Here is a 15,411-nt window from a genome sequence, read left to right as displayed (position 1 = left end):
TCTCTCCACTGGCAAAAGATTCCGAAAAAGTTCCCCATTCGCATAACCGGACTGCAAAGTCGGAGGTGACTATGAGAACAGGATTGAAATTCAGCTACAGGAAAAATACTACTTGATGAAGCGTGGAACGTCAGAAGTTTGAACTTGGTAGGAAAGCTAGAAAATCGGAAAAGGGAAATACGAGCTCTTTGGAAAGACTTATAAGGGATAAGTGAAGTGAGATGAAAAGATGACAAGGATTTTTGGTCAGATGAATATGGGCTAAAGTCAACAGGAGCACAGAAAGATATAGTCAGAGTAGGATTCGCTACTACTAGGGAAGTGGGATAGAGAGTGAGTTACAGTGAACTCCTCAGTGCCAGAGTGATTCTTATCGGATTCGACGGCAGTTCAGGTATTCATGCCAAAGTCGCAAGTGGCAGATAAAGAGGTAGGGAAAGTATATGTGATATTGGCCAGGTAATTCAGTATGTAATGGGAGATGAAATAATACTCATGCTGGATAGGAATGAGGTTATAGCGGAAGGAACAAAGTGAAGAGTTGCGGGGAAATGTGAGTAGGAATGAGAGAAGAAACAGTTTAATCAAGTTCTGAAATACATTTCAGATGGTAATAGCAAAAACTCGGTTCCAAAATCATAAGCGGGTGGCGTACACCGGTGAGCAAAAACATTACGACCACCTGCTTAATACCGTGTTCTTCCACGTTTTAGACATAATAAAAGAGACAATGGGCTTGGTATAGATTCTACTTTGCCTGGACAGGAATCGAGGGGTATGTAGCACCTGATGTCTAATCACAGGTCAAGAAATTCCTGAAAATTACGGTATGGTGGTTTACGGGCATGCATTTGGCGCCAGATATGTGTGTTACAATGGGTAGATATCAGGCACATTTGCTGGCAAAGAGATCAATGTATTTTCACTAAAATGATCCTCAACCCACTCCAGCACGATTCTGTTGCAACAGGACCATTGTCATACTGGAACAATGCCGTAGGGGGAGACTTCAAGCATGAAGTGGTGCAGGTGGTTAGCAATAACGTTCACGTAGTTCAGTGCTGTCTTCGTTACCACCACAGATCCCATGGAAGCCCAACTCAGTATACCCCATAGCATAATGCTGCCCAAACCGGCCAGCATTTGTGACATGTCATCCATTCGATAGTCGTCACGTTTCTATCGACCCACCGCGAAACTCCAGAGATGCTGAGCTCACTGAAATCATTACCGTCGATGTCGGTAGGCCAACACAGGAACACATAGGGGTCGTGTAATGTGGAGCTGCACATTCAACAATGGCCTTCGAGCGGCGTGCTCCGAAAAAACTGCGCCGGCATCGGCACTGTACGCTGTCGTCAAATCTGCCACAAATCGCTCCCTATCCTGGATTCATTACACTGTGGGGGATCTTCTGGCCTCTTACGTTTTGTGATGCGATGTTGTCGCCCAATTCCATGCGGCCAGCGCGATATTTCACCATCCTTGAACCACTTTGCATAGGTGCTCACGACAGTAGTATGCCAACAGGCGGCCAGCTTCACCGTCCCAGAAATTCTCGTTTCGAGGCGAAGTGCCACAATAATGTGCCGTTTATCAAAACCGCTTGTATCAGTAGATCTTCGCAATTGCTGCCCTTGATTTCTCTGTAATAACTGCACATTAGTGTCTCCTCTGATTATGTGCTTTCCTTACCGGTTCACGTGCCAAGCAATACCGCCAGGAAGCATTCAGACTCGCCGTGAGCAGTGGTCATATATAACGTTTCGGCTCAGGAGTGTATACTTGGAAAAAACCCGTACACAAGAGAAGGCTCCAGTTGGATTACAAAATGGTCAAACACATACTCCAAAATCCAATATGGGATTGTAAAGCGTACCCAGATGCCAATAGAGAGCAAGCAGAATTTAGTAATGAAGTTTAAGGCATTCGTCCAGTTAGGAAGGAGGTGGGATACTGAAGTATTGAGGTATGAAGAGACGCACTAGAAGTTCCCTAAGAACTTGGATAATGAGATACGAATCATAATAAAAGGCAGTTCAGCTGAAGAACAGTGTAGATCTCCAAAATGTGCAGTCACAGATACTGGAGAGTGACAAATATTGATACAAGGTAGGTACCTGTGAAGAAACCAAGGGTAACAGACGAAATGCTTCAACTAATCGACGAAAGAAGGAAGTACAAAAACGTACACGTAAACAAAGGAAGACAGCAACACTAATGCCTTAGGAATGAAATAAGTAGCATACAGCGGGCACCGAAGTCGAAATGGGTACGGGAAAGCTGTGAAGAAATCGAAAATGAAGTGATAGCCGGGAAGACGAGTACATCATACAGAAAAGTCAAAACAGCCTTCGGTGAAATTAAAAGCAAAGGTGGTAACGTTAAGAGCGCTATGGGAACTTCACTGTCAAACGCAGAAGAGAGATTTGTCTGACGAGGTATTAGAAGAAGAAATTAGAGTCGATAGCTCTAACATCTTAATATCAGACTTAGAATTTAAAAGAACTCTGGAAGAATTGAGAACTAATAAGGCAGAAGCGACTGATAACATTCCATCGGAATTTTTAACGTTATTGGGGGAGGGGACTAACAAAGGACTCTTCAAGTTAGTGTGTGGGATCTACGAAACTCGCAATGTGACCTCAGACTCTCAGATAAATATCATCCACACATTCCGAAGATATCTAGGGAAGAATGGTGTAGAAACTATCCACAATCAGCTGAATAGCATTTGATTCCAAGTTTCTTATACGAATAATTTACAGAAAAAGAAATCTGAGGACCTTTTAGGTGACAATCAGTATGGTTCAGGGATAGGTTAAGGCACAAGAAGGGAGTTTTGGGGTTCATTTGATAATGGCAGAAAGACTGCAGAAAAATCAAGACACGTTCTTGGGGTTTGTCGACCTACAAAAAGAGTTCCACGGTGTAAAATGATGCAAGATGTCCAAAATTCTGAGAAAAACAGGCGTCTGCAGCAAGGAAAAACGGGTAACGTACAGTATATAAGAGAATCAGAAGGAAACAATAAGTTTCCCAGACGATAGACCACGTGCTCCGATGAAAAATGTAAGACTGGTATGCAGTTATAAAGGTTCAAGAATGGGATTAAAATTGAAGGTCAAAGGATATGAATGACAAGTTTAGCTGATGATATTGCTGTCCTTAGTGAAAGCGAGGAAGAGTTACGGGATCTGTTGAATGGAACGAATAAGTCAATGAGCACTGATCATCGACTGAGAGTAAATCAAGGAAAGATTAAAGTAATGAGAAGTAGCAGAAAAGAAAACAGCCTGAAACTGATCATATTTGTGGATCACGATGCCGACGAAGTTAACGAATTTTGGCACCTAATTGGCAAAATAATCTACGATGGACGTAAAAAGCAGACCAGTACAGAAATAGAGGGCATTGCTTGCCATGAGAAGTTTACTAGTATCATATTCCTTGACAAGGGAAGAAATTTCTTAGAATATAAATTTGGGGCATAGCACTGTGTGATAGTACATCAAAGATAGTGGGAAAACCGGAGCGATAGAAGTTCGGGGAGCTTCAGATGTGTTCCTACAGAATGAAGTTGAAAATTATGTGGTGTGATTAGGAATGAGTTGTCCTCATGTGACGGTGCGTAATGCACTCGGGCACACTTTAGAACGTGATCGTGGTCTAGATGTGGTAGTGTGGGGAGTCATAATGTGTCGTGGGCTTAGTAAGCTGCAAATCGATCACGGTATACTGATCGGTCAACGTTACTGCAAGACGACACTCCCTACCCATGTGCACCTTTCAGGGGTGCTTTAGGCCGTGAGTTCATTTTTATGAATGACAATCAGTGACCGCATCAAACAAGGTAGGCGTAGGAGCCCCTTAAACGAGAGGATACTCGGCAAATGAATACGCCTACCTGTCTACCCGACTTACAAGTAATCGAGTACGAATGAGAAGCAGATGAGAGAAGCATAGCAGCACGTCTATATGCACCTAAGTCCATCTAATATCCATCTACCGTACAACGTGCTTATGTGCCAAGTTTGTGGCCAGCACAAGATCACTTTGCAGGACATCCATCGCCGGCCATAGATCATAAACCCTACTACGAACCTTGTCTCACATTTTTCAGTGTCCAAGGGACCATCATGAATAGTGGTGACATTTATGTTACTATTTCCCTAGAAAAAGAATATAATTTCTGTTCGTCTCATCGCGTATTACTTTCAATCTCCTTCTGTATCCCACTGTAGCAGTTGTTTCCACGAATCGTCAAAGTTCCTTCTAACTATGCCACTTGGCATTGACACTCATGTGAAAGGTACTTTCGTCCTAAAGTTTTGCGTGCCAGTGTGTTATATGTATCGTATGAGTGTGTCACATGATTTACCTAAGATCAAACTTCGGACGTATTTATTTTAACAGATCTGTTATCATTGTAAGGACAAATGAGGTGTGGGACTGTGATAAAAAAAGTATCAGAATGATAATTCAGTTTCTTTCGATTTATCTCCTCCAGTAATCACGTTAAGTCTCACAATAAGATTTACATTCCGTTAGCAATACTGTACTTACGTTTCATGAGATTAATTTACGTAAACCTGTGTTTTGAATAGTAGCACAGCCGTAGACAATATTTTTATTCATTCTTCATTACTAGATGGGCATTCTGATAGTAAAAGCGTGAATGACCTTGCAGACCATGATGCACAAATTTTAACACTGAAGGGGTTTTGTACTCAAACCAAGGTCATATTTAATTACAAACTATGTAGGAAAGTTAATCCAACATTAATAGAGAATTTTTTAAACTTTGTCAACGAAAAAGAGTGGCAGGATGTTTACAGTGCCGATAACATCGATGATAAATACAATACTCTCCACAACACATTTCTCATGCTCTTTGAGAATTGCTTTTTATTAGAACATTCTAAACGGGGTACTAGCAGTAATGGGCAGCCTGGGTGGCTGCTTGTGGGATAAGGATGTCATGTAGAACAAAGTGAGAATTATATCAAAATGACTGACGTAGTCGCAATCAAGCCACAGTAGCCCATTACAATTAGTATTGTAAGGTGCTTAAAACTGTTATCAGGAAGGCAAAGAGTATGTGGTATGCAAATAGAACAGCTAATTCTCAGGATAAAATTAAAACCATATGGTCTGTTGTGAAGGAAGTGTCTGGTCAGCATCACAAGGCCGACGATAAAAAGTCTGTTCGCAGTAAAAATATTTCTGTTACTGATAAATCAGATATATTTACAGTATTTAACAATAATTTTCTGAGCATTGCTGGTGAGTTAAATAAAAATTTAGTTTCTGCAGGAAATCAAATTACTTCCTTGACAAATGCCTTTCCGAGATTGATATCTGAAATACTCCTCTGTGGTACAGACAAGAGGGAGATCGCGTCAATAATTAAATCACTGAGGACAAAGGACTCTCATGGTTATGATGGAGTGTCTAGCAGAATATTATAGTACTGTGCTGCAAGTGTTAGCCCTGTATTTAGTCATATTTGTAATTTTTCCTTCAGGAATGGTCAATTCCCTGAGCGATTAAAGTACTCAGTAGTAAAGCCGCTTTATAAAAAGTGAGAAAAAGATAATGTAAATATTTTAGACCTATTTCTATTCCATCGGTGTTTGCAAACGTTATTGAAAAGGCTATGTATGTAAGGATAATTGATCATTTTATATCACACAATTTGCTTTCAAAAGTACAGTTCGCCTTTAGAACTCGTTTAACAACTGAAAATGCTATATTCTCTTTTCTCTGTGAGGTACTGGATGGGTTAAACAAAACGTTTAGAACGCATGACATATTTATTGATTTAACTAAGGCATTTGATTGTGTTGATCACAAAATATTGCTCCAGAATTTGGTCCATTACAGAATATGGGGAGTAGCTCAGACTTGGTTCACCTCTTACTTTAGCAACAGGCAGCAAAAGGTCATTATTCACAATGTTGATAACGGCTTTGATGTGGGGTCTGAGTGAGGTACTGCCAATGGGGGAGGGGGGGGGGTGCCCCAGGGATCAGCGTTGGGGCCATTCCTGTTCCTTATTTATATAAATCATATGCCCTCTAGTATTATGGGAAAATCTAAAATATTTCTGTTTCCTGATGACACTAGTTTGATAGTAAAGGATGTCGTGTGCAACATTGGCTCGGTTTCAAATAGTGCAGTACATGACCTCAGTTCATGGCTTGTAGAAAATAAACTAACGCTAAATTACAGTAATACTCAGTTTTTTACAGTTTCTAACACTGAATTCAACAAAACCTGACATTTTAATCTCACAGAAGGGGCATATGATTAGTGAAACTGAACAGTTCAAATTTCTAGGTGTTCAGATAGTAAGATGTCGTGGAAAGCCCACGTTCGGGATCTTGTTCAAAGACTTAATACTGCCATTTTTACTATTCGAACGGTATCAGAAGTTAGTGATCGTTCGACACGAAAATTAGTCTACTTTGCTTATTTTCATTTGCTATTGTCGTATGGTATTAGTTTGGGGTAACTCTTCCCATTCTAAAAGGATATTTTTGGCTCATAAACGGGCGGTTCGGGCAATAAGTGGTGCTGGTTCACGAACCTCTTGTCGACCTTTGTTCACGAGTCTGGGTATTTTGACATTGGCCTCCCAATATGTATATTCCTTATTGTCGTTTCTTGTTACCAATATTAGTTTATTCCCAAGAGTAAGCAACTTTCACTCGGTTAATGCTCGAAAGAAATCAAACCTGCATTTGGATCTGACTTCCTTAACTCTTGTGCAAAAAGGTGTGCAGTATAGTGCTACATATATTTTCAATAAGCTGCCACTCGAATTCAAAAATCTTAGCAGTAATCCACGCGCTTTCAAATCGTAATTGAAGAGTTTCCTCATGTGTCACTCCTTCTATTCTGCCGAAGAGTTCCTTGAAAATTAAGCTGATTTTTATTATATTGCTGATAGCGTTTACTTAAACTTATGGACTGACTTTTTTTAGGTTCATTAACATTTATTTTTGTCTGTTATTACGTTTATGTTGGATCCCATGTGCTGACACGCACCATGACTTTGGAGATTTGCTCCTCAGTTTTGTCCCACGGAACTTGACGAGTAAATAAAAAATAAAAATTGAGCTACAGAACTGATCGCAGGTCCGAGCGTGAATACAATTAGCCGGAATTACATCCCAAGTGATCGTTGAACCTCTAGCTGGAAATAAAGAAACTGGCTGTTATGAAGAATATTCTATGGTGTACTCTCTCTAAGCATCTGTACTAGAATTCTGGGCCTTTGGCGTTGTTTTTCATTGAAAATCCCACAATGAACTTTTCTTGCTGCAATGTAAGGTAAGATATTTCTTAGGAATTAATGATTAGTGGAAAGAACATAAAATCGTATTAATGGCCTACTTTTACATTGTTCTAGTCTTTCACGTGGAGAAATCTTTAGAGGTTACTCATAATGAAGCAATGTTCTTGCGGATGCCTTCCTGTTCGAATCCATAAAGCTTCCACGCCGGAAGCTGTAATGCCGGCTGGCTATGAAGTGGATGTGTCGCGATCGGTAATGAAAAGTCGCCAGAAGAGTAACGGCCTATTAAGTCAGTACGCATTACTTACAAAGAGTATCAGCAAAAGATGTTTCAATCTCCTGCAAACACTGACATATAACACATTATCTGTCAACCTGTTTTTCTTATCGTCAGTCATATGATGCGTGAAAGAGCGATAAGATTATATTGTTGTAAGGCATCACTTGTTTGTTATGTATGATTTAGTTCCACCCGCAATTGCCATTTTTCATTTATTTTCTGTATGATTGTACTATACCGGACTTAGTTCATTATCGATTACCGCTATTTTACACAAAACACTTCGACTGCACATTATAAAGAAAAAGTATCTACATTGTGTATACTTGAATAGCGTCCACAGTTGGTGTGCGCATGAGTGTAGGTATAATTCTCATAAATCTGAAAATACCAATCCATTTACCACATTTGCACGTTTAGATTTTGAAACATATATTTCACATCCTATAGCACTCAACATTTACGTTGTGGCTCCATAATGTTTAATTTTTTGGCATGTTCATTTCCTGAGTACTTTGAACTTATTTACCTAGCCGATTAGAGGACGATATTACGTTTAAGTACTCGTATCATAGTGCTACCTGGCATTATTGGCACTAAAAATTAGTGACAGGAGTAAAATAAGCGGTAAGTGACCGAAATATCATTAAACTGGGTGAGGGTTCAAATAAGCGGCCAACATCTGTAAAAAGTGTATGAAGGCAAGGGATTTGAGTGTAAAGACTTTTTTTTACTTTCTTATCAGAAGGGTTCATTGAGTACGAGTAGTAGTAGTAGTAGTAGTAGTAGTAGTAGTAGTAGTAGTTTCATCCGTCCCTGGATCACTTTTATTTTGGTATTACAGTTTGAGGATCAAAAATAATTTACACATATAGACATTTAAATCATTATAAGTCATAATCTGCCAGGAAGTTTCATTGTAAGTCTTGTTAGACAGCGGTGGGACAATTGTTGGAATAAACCTGTAATTCTCCAGACGTAATGAGAGAAAGAAAAACTTAAACTTTGATAGAGGGATGGTGATTAGAGCCTCCTCCTCCACAAAACACGACCTAACATCTCTGCAGTCTCGCTTAATTTACCAATAGTTTGCAGCATTGTTATGTTTATAATATCTTGGAAACCATACATCAAAATGTAAACATACACGGTTTTCATCACTAAACACACTATCACACTATCCATAATGAAAGATGTAAAAAGAATAACTTAAGATTATCCGTTAGGTTCCCAATGAACAAAAATGTTATAAGAGGAAACTGTGTTGTGACACTGAAAAGCTGTTTTATTATTCTTCTTATAAGTTTCAGATTCAGGTCTATGCTGTATAAATATCATAACTTAAGAAGCACATTTAAATAATATCATCATAAGACAACCTTGTTTCAGAATCCTGTTTTCCAGAAGTGTTTTTATTTTTCATTTATTATTTCAGGGAAATGAGAGGATTATTTCCATAACAAGGTACCCCTCAACATATATTTTACATACTTGTCCAGTCGATCTTCGTCTGTAGGGACGGTAAGGATCGCCAAATATTAATCCACCTTTTGCTTCCAGAAGAATGTAATTAGCATTTTACTTAACGTCTTTGTAGGAAATTGTTTCATTCCATGCGTTCATTCACTGATTATAAGAGCACCATTTTATCGATGTTGAAATATTCGTCATACTCTTACCAGTTCCGCCACAGAGCAAATCTCATTTACACGAGATTACTGTTTTGAGCATAAAAGTGGACCTCATTTTTATCCCGTATATTTGTCATCCTATCAGTACCTTAGCAGTGATTTCCCCTACGTGTCTCTCAGAACAGTAAAGTCACAGATACATAGGTGACGTCTGCAAAAAATCAGTGAAGGACTTGCAGTCCTCCTTAGGGCTCTCGGGTGACTGATGGCGCCAACTGTTGATGGCAAACAGTATATTTCAATGTAGATTGACAGGCGAGAATTTATGCTTATAGAATCTAGTGCGGCGGTCGCCGTCATCCATTGGCGTGCTACAGCCTCTGAAAGCTGTCAGACCGAGTCCCCTAATCAATTTAGACACTGTACGATAAGTAGTGTCTGGTCGCATTTTGGTTACTATACATGATAAAATCAAACAGTGGGTGTAGAAATATCAATCAGTGTTTTGTGAGCAGATGTACTTTCACAAACGTCCCAGCAAACGCACGTGCCACAAGAATGCACAAATGATGAAATGGGCAAGTTTTAAGTCTTACGGTTGCCAAATACCGGAGATGACAAGTCGCCCTGTGCTGGAGCAACGTACTTATTTTAAATTATGAAACAGCTATAATACTGGAAACTTTCTAATTTCTTTATGGATCGTCTGCAACTGGTTAGCGGTCCAGATACTTACTTCACATACTTCGGGAACAAACGTTCAATTTACAGGTTAAACGTTCGGTTTGAAAGTGTAAATACATAACAAAACTGCCAAACTAGGCATGTTAGTTTGTGCTGTTTGCCTTTCTCGAACGAAACGAGGGGATATGGTTCAAATGGCTCTGAGCACAATGGGACTTAACATCTGAGGTCATCAGTCCCCTACAATTTAGAACTACTTAATCCTAACTAACGGACATCAAACACATGCATGTCCGAGGCAGGATTCGAACATGCAGCCGTAGCAGCAACGCGGTTCCGGACTGAAGCGCCTAGAACCGCTCGGCCACAGCGGCCGGCAAACGAGGGGAGAGAAATTACAAATGAATTCAATATTTTAGTAAGTCACTAACGACATAAATGCATCATAGGATGGACGAGGAGTAGTTTCTTATCATATAAGTGCATAAATATACTAAATTATTCTTATAGACTATATTCTACACGAAATTTAAACTTGAAAATAGTCTAAGTTAATTGGTTAAATTTGTAAGTTTATGGTAAGACCTTATGGAACCAAACTCCTTACGTCATCGGTCCCTAAGCTTACACTCTAATTAATCTAACTTAAAGTAACCTACGCTATGGGAAACACATACACCCATGTCCGAGGGAGGACTTGAACCTCCACCGGGATAGCCGCACGGACCGTGAAAAGACGCCCGAGACCGCGGGGCTACCCCGCGCGGCTAATTGGCTAATAAGCACACACGGGTGTTTGAATGTAAGTACGGGTATTGTGGTGACTGGTACCTTAACAGATACAGACTTAATTTGTTTTTTCTTTACATCTAAGTCCTCCCTCAAACCCGTCACACGATTACTAACTGGTGTTTTCTGGACGGTAACAACTGCGCCACTAAGTGGACTACACCTGTCATTATAGACTAAACGTTTTCCGTCTCTGCATCCACACTTGAACACCTGATCATGCTACCCAGGGTAAATAAGGATTATTGGCTTGTTCGTGCCATATGTACTAGGCAATACTAACCACTTACCAATATGATGATGCTGATAGCTGTAACTATTAATCTGCAAATGAAATAAATACTGCTTTAATGGCGTGCAGTAATCTGTCCCTTGTGACCAATAATAATATCAGCACTTATACACCTAACACATTGTTTCTTCCTTTCTTTCTTGGGGACTTTGTCCCGCCTCAACGCGGGGTCGGCCGTGTTACTATTGATTTTGCAGTGTTTGTTAGTTGCAGAGGGAGCCTGGATGCTCTTCCTGCCGCTACCCCGACCCCCCCCCCCCCTCCCCTGCCCCGGTGACAGAATTAATATACCCCAGCTGTTTGCATCTAGATCTACTGAAAGCGTTGGAATAGTGCGTACGGTTTTAAATGTATGTGAGTCGTGTAACTGAGGTGGAACGTGGGGACCAGCCCGGTATTCACCTATCAAGATGGGAAAAACTGCCTAAAAACCACAGCCAGACTGGCCAGCAGACCCGTCCTCGTCGTTAACCCGGCGGGCGCATACGATACCTGGCCGGCGCGCCTACCCGAGTCCAGAAAGCAGCGCCTTAGCGCTCTCGGCTACCCTGGCGGGAGCCCCTAGCACCCTGTATGTACGGTTAACTGGTTTATTTCCAGAAAAAAATCTTTCATTCTTCAGTGAAGTGAGCTGGATTCTAACATTAGAAAGATCGACGCTGTGCTGCAGACGTGGACTCGCAACTGGGACCAAGTGTCTAGTGGGAAACATTTGTACTGACAGAAATGTCTAGGCACGACACACAACGCTACCATACATCTCAGCTTGTTCCCTTCTGCAACTTACTAAACTTCACCAAAGTTCTTCTGCGTTCCTAGCGGGACTAGGACACACACAAGAAACGATACTTCGGAGCGATGGGATTGTCTATAGCATGAATCTCAGACACTGTAGTTGGAGAGCTTCTGTGACGTTTCGAAAGTGTGAGAGAGTTGCTGAGAAACGTTTAACTGTGAAACATGGTCGCAGGTCGTTCTTTGAAACCAAATGGCAGGAGCGTTGCCCACGAAAGGTAAGTATCCAGGTTCTATCCCTGATCCTTTACAAAGCTTTATTCTGTCTAGTCATTTTAATGTTAAGTCTGTTTTGTCACTAATTGTCGCATTGGTTGAGACATTTTGTTGAATATGCATGTCACTGTTACCAGTTCAAAAGAAACAGGTCAGGTGCGATAGGGCTCGCGCTCTGAGGGACCCCTGGTAGCTTAATCATGTATGCAGATATTTCATCCATAACTTTTGATAACTAAGTTTGCGAGTATCAAAATATGTGACATAAATCGCTTGACTGCATTGGTTCTGAAGCTTAAATTTTTTACAGCCAAGGGACCTTACGCCTTAATATTTGACATAAATTTAAACGTGACACCTCCACCCATTACTGAGAAAAGGGGGTCGCCACAGGTGGACGGACAGAAAAACCGAAAAACAGACGGCCAAGAACAATTTTTTTATATGATAGTCTATAATCACAAATTAACCATTTTCAGATTTTTTTGTATATTTATACTGTGAAATGCTGCTTCTTGCCAGATTTCATTATTCTGGGTTAACAGGAAGTACGCTACTGCGTTCCTTTAGAGAATTAGAGCTCAACAAAATACGTATATAAATGGTCGTATGTTTCTATTGCTTTCACTTATAAGAATAATTTTTCTATACCGACAGGTGAGCGTAGACTCTAGTATTTGAGATGAGTATCAACTTCATACCTCTACCATTTCCAGACGAACAAGCGTCTTAACAGACGGTCAGACAAACAGACAGACAGTCAGACGGAAAACAAAGTGTTGCAGCAAATGTTCAGTTTATACCGACTGAGGAACGTAGCCGTAAAAAATAACATTACTAGTCGCTATATGCTGTACTCTCGGCTAGCATCAGAACCATGAGGATTTTGCTGGATGTATGTTTTTCTTACTTTATTGTTTATAATGTGTTGACTTGAGGGTAGTTGTAAAAACAGAAGTTGGTGAAAAATAATCCTCGACATGGAACACGCTCAACATACCAGTGCACATATAACGTGCCTAGTCGTAAATGTTTGATCACTGCAACAGATCATTACCATACAACGCAAGATTTATCTTACGGTATTTTCTGAATTTTTTAATTTAATTACGTATAAATTATCAATAAAGTAGCACAAAAGGAAACAAGTTTCTTTCGTAACCAGGTACGCCATTCAGTCTTGCGGATACTTCTTTATTCTGAGGATAATGTTTTCTGGATCTAGGTGTCTTTGTCTTCCAAAACTAACGAAGAAGAAATTACTTGTTTCTACTGTCCCAGCAGTACATAAACTGAAGCAGGATAACCTGGTAAACTAAATTATTTGGTAATTAAAAAGTTATCTTTATTGTTCTTGACAGAGCCATCAAGTGTCGCCAGCGGGACCAATTTTCATGTGTGTTCTTCAGGGCCTAGAATATGATTCACGAAGTATTGGCACTTTTTTGATCAAAATAATACGGAGGCGTTTTAATTGTCCAGCCTTCACCTTCAATAACGAAGACGACGTGACACACGACTTCCCTATTTTCAATTGTCGTATCAGTAAGACAATTAATAATAACTTTCTGAAGCGGTAAACTTCGGAGAGACGCTGGCGCAAAAAGTGCTGAAATATAGAAAACGTCACGAAGGAAAACACATCCAGAACGTGATCATAATCTGAAATTTGTCACAGATTTTTTTTCCGGACACCGGAGTACAGAGATACTTTCTTTGTGGTTGACACTGTATTTATCCACTGACTTGCTTGTATCGCCTCCGCTGAATAAATATTGACAGAAATTACTGACATCATTATACTACTGAACAGAAGAATAGTTGCTGTATTTTAACTACTCCACTACTAAGTCAGAGTGGAAGATCGATACGAAGTTTCTGTGCAGACCTGACTTTGTTTACCATTCCTGATAATGGTAACTTTCAAGCTTAATGTTCTCAGACGTATACTTATAACAAGAAGAAAACTCATCTAAAATGATATGTTGGAAAGCTTGTGGGCAGGGGTCACAAGGACTCTTCGTACTTATGTTTAAAGAACACGCCTTTGGGGCTAAAAAAAAAAAAAGAACTCTGCCCTATCTCATCCTTCACCACAGTGACTGTTTTTTTGTAGCATCCACTACAAATCCATCGTTGCATGGGTGCTGTATCAGAGCTAATTTTAAGGTCCGCAAAATGCATTTTACGATATCTGCATGGAATTGGTTTCCAGTAGTTTACATGTCATACTGAACTCACTCACTCACTCACTCACTCACTCACACACACACTCACACACACACACACACACTTCATTGTTCGTACTAGTGATCTGTAGACACAAACGCTCGTCAACAGATAGTGCCTCCACTTTCCAGCTTAAACTTCCTACCCCACATAGGCAGTATACTGAAACGGCACATCTGCTGCGGCACATATGAAATATTTCGTCATGAGACTTCCAACTCACTACCTACAGTTATACTGAAAAAAATGAATGAAATGGTCGTATGGCATTATTGGTCAGGAGGCCCAATTCGTGTTCGGCCGCCAAGTGTAGGGCTTATTTCAGTCGGCGCCACATTGGGCCACTTGAACCCCGGTGATGAGGATGAAATGATGATGAGGACAACACAACTCCCAGTCCGCGAGCGGACAAAATCTCCAACCAGGCCGGCGGCCCGCTGCATGGGAGGCAAGCACGTTACGACTCAGCTAAGCACGTGGATACAGTTATACTGAAATTATTATTACTTTTAGGAACGGGCAATGGAGTGATGAAGGGCCGATAAAAACATATCCGTGTGGGGGCGTTGCCGCTACGTATAGTCAACGTTGCGTGACTCCAGTGCAGGTATGTAAACACCAAAAAGTAGTCAAGGGATTATTGCGACATTCGTGTCTCTATGATGTGCTTGCGGTACCATCGGAAACGTGAACTATGGCGCAGTACCACCAAATGTGTCTAAACACGACGAATGTGCTGTTATTCTTTACTTGGCTACCAAAGGACAGGCAACGGCCTTGCCGCAGTGGACACACCGGTTACCGTAAGATCACCGAAGTTAAGCGCTGTCGGGCGTGGCCGGCACTTGGATGGGTGACCATCCGGGCCGCCATGTGCTGTTTCCATTTTTCTGGGTGCACTCAGCCTCGTGATCCCAATTGGGGCGCTACTCTACCGAATAGTAGCGGCTCCGGTCAAAGAAAACCATCATAACGACCGGGAGAACCGTGTGCTGACTACACGCCCCTCCTATCCGCATCCTTAGCTGAGGATGATACGGCGGTCGGATGGTCCCGATGGGCCACTTGTGACCTGCAGACGGAGTGCTACCAAAGGACAAACACCGGTGGGATTTCCATCAGAGTTTGAGTAACGTGTAAAGGGTTGAGAAGCACCGTTGTGGGATGGTGAGGCAAGTTCCAATCTAGGCAC

At 40.9% G+C, this 15,411-nt stretch overlaps 1 pseudogene; it reads left to right on the top strand.

The window, feature by feature from the left end:
• The first annotated feature begins 14,986 nt into the window (after nucleotides 1-14,986).
• LOC126254615 (5S ribosomal RNA) lies at nucleotides 14,987-15,104 on the top strand (annotated as a pseudogene).
• Nucleotides 15,105-15,411: the final 307 nt, after the last annotated feature.

Source organism: Schistocerca nitens, chromosome 4, assembly GCF_023898315.1.
Source record: "Schistocerca nitens isolate TAMUIC-IGC-003100 chromosome 4, iqSchNite1.1, whole genome shotgun sequence".
NCBI classification, from domain to species: domain Eukaryota; kingdom Metazoa; phylum Arthropoda; class Insecta; order Orthoptera; family Acrididae; genus Schistocerca; species Schistocerca nitens.
This window is presented reverse-complemented; position numbering and strand designations above follow the sequence as displayed.